Source organism: Arvicanthis niloticus, chromosome X (assembly GCF_011762505.2).
Source record: "Arvicanthis niloticus isolate mArvNil1 chromosome X, mArvNil1.pat.X, whole genome shotgun sequence".
In the NCBI taxonomy this organism is placed as follows: Eukaryota; Metazoa; Chordata; class Mammalia; order Rodentia; family Muridae; genus Arvicanthis; species Arvicanthis niloticus.
In genome coordinates, this window is record NC_047679.1 from 90,135,666 (window position 1) to 90,141,745 (window position 6,080).

At 40.8% G+C, this 6,080-nt stretch overlaps 1 pseudogene; it reads right to left on the reverse strand.

Annotated features, from left to right (window-relative positions):
- Positions 1 to 883, reverse strand: LOC117695072 (large ribosomal subunit protein uL10 pseudogene; annotated as a pseudogene).
- Positions 884 to 6,080: the final 5,197 nt, after the last annotated feature.

The window sequence follows — 6,080 nt, forward strand, 5'->3', positions numbered from 1 at the left end:
TCAAAGAGACATATCCTCATCTGATTCATCTGACTCTTCCTTAGCTTCAGCCTTGGCTGGGGCTGCAGAGGCAGCAGGAACAGCAGTGGTGGCAGCAGCAACAAATGCAGATGGATCAGCCAAGAAGGCCTTGACCTTTTCAGCAAGTGGGAAGGTATACTCAGTCTCTACGGACAAAGCTAGGACCCACTTGTATTATCGATGAATCTGCAGACAGACTCTGGCAACATTGTGGACACCCTCTAGGAAGTGAGAATGCAGGGTCTGCTCTGTGATGTCCACCACTTCAGGGTTATAAATGCTGCCATTGTCGATCACCGGCTGGATGTTCAGCCCAAAGAAGAAGGGGAGGATGTTCAGGGTATTCAGCAGTGTGGCTTCACTGGCTCCTACATTGTCTCCAGTTTTTGTCAGTTGCACATCACTTAGAATTTCAAGAGTACCTCTGGAGATTTTAGTGGTGATGCCTAAAGCTTAGTAGAAAGAGGTCTTCTCAGGCCCCAGTCCAGTGTTTTGAGCTGGCACAGTGACCTCACATAGCACCAGATCGAGCAGCAGCTGGCATCTTATTGGCCAGCAGCATGTCTCCAATCTCAGTGAGGTCCTGCTTGGTGAACACGAAGCCCACATTCCCTGGAATGTGAGGCAGCAGTTTCTCCAGAGCTGGGTTGTTTTCCAGAGATCCCCTAATGGCCTTGTACATCATGGTGTTCTTCTGCATCAGCACCACAGCCTTCCCTCAAAGGGACATGCATATCTGCTGCATCTGCTTAAAGCCCACATTGGCAGCTCCCACAAAGAAGCATTTTGGGTAGTCATCCAAAAGTTGGATGATCTTAAGGAAGTAGTTGGACTTTCAGGTTGCCCTGTCTTCCCTGGGCATCATGACGGTGCATCAGGGATTGCCACACAGGGCTTAAAGATGATGTCACTCGAATGAGGACACTTGGCAAGAGAAGAATTACATTCTTGCTGATGCGGGGTTTTTTTTTTTTTTAATGTCTGGTATTCTCAAGAAACTCTTAGGAATATGGTAGATCAACACTTATGTTTCTGTATAATTCATGATCAGGTGCAAAACGTACTGACATGACTGAAGAAATGTTAAACTACCACAAGTTCAATGACTTTCCTTTCTGTTTCTGTAAGCTTCTCAAGATTTTAAAGAGAGAAGTCTGGAAAGATAGCTCAGTGAGTCAAGTACTTGCTCCATAAGCGTGAGGATCTGAGTTCAGATCTCCAGTAACCACATTAGAAACTGTGCATGGTGGCTATTCTAGCCATGAGGAGATGGAGGTGAAGGCAGAAGGAATCCCAGAGACGTTCTGGCCAACCCAACTAGATGAATCAGTGAGTTATGGCTTTAATAAGAAAAAAGTCTTAACAGGCAGTGGTGGCACATACCTTTAATCCCAGGAGGATTCAGGAGGCAAAGGCAGGTGGCTTTCTGTGAGTTCAATGCCAGACTGATCTACAAAGTGAGTTCCAGGACAGCCAGGGCTAAACAGAGAAACCCTCTCTTGAAAAACAAAAGAAAGAAAAAGAAAAAAATGTGTCAAAAAATTAGGTGGTGGGCAAGAAGACAGCTAAAGTTGACTTCCGGCCTTCACGTGTGTGCATATGCATGTCTATGTGGATGTTTCTATATGTTAGGAATTTTGTATTCTTTGTTTTTTTTAAATATCATAGACTGTAGACCTTGTCTCAGACAAGACAGATAGGCAGACAAACAAAAGTAGACAGACAACAGACAAAACAATCCATTCTAGCTAATTTGGAAATTAAACTTAGTTTAATGAGGAGTATTAGGTAATATTCAGAAACCACTGGACAATGTGAAGGAACAAACTGCAAGCTAAATTAGTAGGACCAAGCCCCTAAGCCTAAGAATCTAGCTGGTTGAAAAAAACTGCTTTTGATGCAGACTGCCAGAACGAGGCTGCTGCTCCTCTAATTTTGATTTAGCTGCCTTCATAATTGGAAACAACTTTGCTGGTGTATTTGTGAGTCACGCTACAAGTGGCCACTGCCAGACATTGCTCCAAGTCACACGCCAGCAGATCCTTAAGTTCAAGGAAGAAAAATAAAGAACTTATGCAGAAATTATGTTGGCTGGGTATTTAAAAAAAAGAAACAGTGTACAGTTCTGACACGTCTACTTTTTGCCTTCCTAATAAGAAGGGGTGTTTCTACTCCCTTTCAAAGTGAATATTCTATACTTTGTGATGTGTAATTTGTTTAAACTTAATTTTTAAAGTAAAAACAGAAAATGTAAATTGTAGATATTTGATGAGGGTACCATGTGATCTCTCTCTTCCTCTCTCTCTCTCTCTCTCTCTCTCTCTCTCTCTCTCTCTCTCTCTCTCTGTGTGTGTGTGTGTGTGTGTGTGTGTGTGTGTGTCTGTCTATCTGTCTGTCTGTCTGTGTCTGTCTGTCTGTCTCTATGTCTGTGTGTTGTATAATTTTTTAATCAGGTCTCAAACCTCTCAGCACATGCTTCCACCAACTGTTAGATTTTTTGCTTTGTTGTATTAAAACAGAGTCTTATATAGTTCACACTGGCCTTGAATTCTTTTTGTAACCCTTAAAACAACCTTGAACTTCAAATCCTCATGTTTCCACCTCTCAAGTGCTAGGATGACAGGTATGCGCCACTGTGAAAGCCTTGTGCAGTACTAGGTATGCAGCCCAGGGCTTCAAGGATGCTAAAGAATCACTCTGTCGGCTGAACTATATCCCCAGCAGCACCCATCAACTTGTCTTTGCTCTAATTGTTCTCAGTTTCTACTACCCACTTTCCAGTGGTCTTGGTTATTTTACTCATTGCTGTAACAAAACACTTGACAAAAGCAACAGAGGAAGGAAGGTTTTCTTTTGGCTCATAACTCATGAGTACAGTCCACCATGCTGGATTAGTCATGAAGCCTAAGACAGCTGGTCATGTCTTCAATTGAAAAGCAGAGGAAAAACTCTGATGCTCATCTAATTTCTGTTTTCAGTCAGCCCGTGAAATGATCTACTCAAGAAAGATCTAGACCACCACATTAATTAATCCATTTAAGGGTATGAGTCCTAAGACAAAGAGTGTGACTCCTGCTCTTTCCTGCTTTTGGGACCCTTGTCCTCGACTGGGTTGCCTGGTCCAGACTTAATAGGAGAGGAGGTGCCTAATCTTATTGCAACTTGATATGCCATTTTGATCGATATCCCAGAGAGGCCTTCCCTATTCTGAAGGGAAACAGGAGCAGATGGGGAGGGAGGAAGTAGAGGAGATGGAGAAGGTAAGAGGAAGAAGAAATGAGGGGAAAGTGGTTGAGATACAGTATGAGAGAATAAATTAATTTTAAAGAAAAAGTATAAATCCTTTCATTTTGGCCGGTCACCAAAAGCAGGTGAATGCCTCAGCTTCTTTTGTTAACAAGGCTCAAGGGTACAGCATTCTTTTTTTGTTTGTTTGTGTTTTGTTTGTTTGTTTTTTGTTTTTTGTTTTTTTGAGACAAGGTTTCTCTGTGTAGCCCTGGCTGTCCTGGAACTCACTCTGTAGACCAGGCTGGCCTCGAACTCAGAAATCTGCCAAGGGTACAGCATTCTTAAAAACAAAATTCCACAATTACATCAGTGTTAGACAAGTCAGAATACACATGTGTTTAGGCAGAACACAGTAGTTATTTCAGACACAGCATGACAATTTTAATTGATATCACTTTCAGTTATTTTAGTTTATATTTAATTTGTATAAATATCAATTATTTGGGTTAATACATTTGGACCATCAGGGTCATTAAAATCCCAAATATGTTGCTAAGGCAAACATGGCTGTTCTGGGAGTAGAGGCCTAAGAAGTGTCTAAGCAACCATGAACTGGAGTCAGGACAAGATGGTGTTACCTTAGTCACTTCATTCTCCCATTTCTTTTAGTTACTTTCAAATTCTTGATTTTTATAAAGGAGCAGACCCTGGGGAACAATAAGTTAATTAAACAGGGTCCTATCATTCTCAAAGCAGAAAGACAAGGGAAGTGACGGGGCCTGGATTAAGGTATTAAGCCACAGATTCAAATCAAACTAGTGAAGTCAGAGATAGTTGGCCTTTTTGTTTATTTATAACAACCAACTATTATGCGGATGCAGAATTTAGGCATAACGTATTAGTCAGATAATTTTAAATAAATATTACTTCCATACAGCACAGCTAGTAAACTTTTGTGTCAGAGTCCTAAATGGAGAGCCATTGGGGCTAGCCCTATAGAAAGCATTATGGCTAATAGTACCAAAGAGAAAATGGAACATCATAATCCCTAACTCTAAATGTCCACTGTTGAATTTCTTAAGCTCTGCCATGCAAAGATCCACGAGCTTTCAGATTTATAACTGGAGTAGGGCGGGAGAGCTGGCCTCTGTTGCTTTCAGAAGGTGTAATCCACTGCACCTGTCTTCATGAGCAAGCTTTGTAGGGGATTTACGTTTATTCTCCCCAGACACGTAGGGTTAACACTTAGAAATGAAATGGCTTAATCTCATGGTAACAGTATATTTAATTGTTTGAGAAACTGCTAAACTAATTTTAAAATCTGACTTTCTTTGTGACTTTTCTTATTACTGTGACAAAAAAAAAATCTTCATTAAAGCAATTAAAGGGAGAAAATTTTTTCCAGATCACATTCCAGGGGTACAGTATACTGTGAGGAGTAAAGGAAGGCAACAATTGCTTAAATACATTGCTTTAACAGAGACAGAGACAGAAACACAGAGAGAGACAAAGAGAAACAAGGACAGACAGAGACAGAGAGACAGAGACAGAAAGAACAATGAATATATGAATGTTCAAGTCAGTTTTTCCTTTTATACAGTCCAAGATCCAAGTCCAGGAAACAACGCCACACAAAGTGAGTGATCCTGTCACCTCTATTACCTTTAATCAGGAAAATCACACACAGGCATACCCAGAGGCCTGTCTCCCAGGTGAGTATAATTTTTGTCGGGTTGACAATTGAGATTAACCTTAACAACTACACTCCTTGTCAACTTGATATCAAAACATATTTTAAATAAAAACTTTCCATATTTTGTCCAATGTCTTATGTTTCTTCCATAATGCATAATATAATCCAACTTCAAATGGTCCCATAGTCATATTAAAATTCTTACACTTCAAGAATCTAAAGTCTCTTAACTGTAAGCTCCTATAAAATAATTTTTTACAAGTTATATACTTCTAACACATAAGAGGAGAAAACATTCCTATTCCAAAATGGAAAGATTGCACATAGCAAGAAATGATCACACCAAAATTCCGCATGGAAAACCTAAGACCCTGCAGCTGCATGTCCAGCATCTGGAACTCAGAATGAAATCAACCAGACTCCAAAAACTTTGGTAGCCTTAAGTGTCCAACTCTTCTGACTTCAGCACAGTCTCTTTCCTAGGCCAGGTCCAGCCCATACCCACAGCTCTCCACCACACATATCCCATGGTCTTGACACTGCCAACATCCTATCATCTCCACTGAAATCTAGGACTTACCCTCACAGCATCAGTAGTCGCCTCTCAAGGGTTCAATGCAAGAACCCCCAACCCTGCCACGCATTATCTAGCTTCAGATTCTTCTGAGATCATAGAGCAAGACTCCATGAACTCCTCAATTTGTATCCTCTATGCCTTCAAAACCAGCCCCACAAGGATAATACTGGCAAGTTATACTGCCGGCTCTAGATGTAGTCTGCCCCCCACCCCCCACTCCACAGTTAAAAGTACTGACTGCTCTTCAGAGGACCCAGATTAGATTCTCAACCCCCACATGGAGGCTCACAATCTAAAACTCCTGTTCCAGGGGATTTGATGCCATCTTCTTCTGACCTGAACAGGCTGTGCATGCACACGGTGCACAGATGGAAATGCAACACACATAAAACGCAAATAAATCTTTTTCTAAAAGAATGTGATCTCTAGAGAAAAGTAACAAAATTTTTCCATAATGTTTTCTACAAAAGGCAGTTTTAATTTAAACATATTCACACATAAATATGATTCTTTTGAGATAGTTTTTGTCGAGTATGATGTAGGGTAGGTGTTTTTCATTAA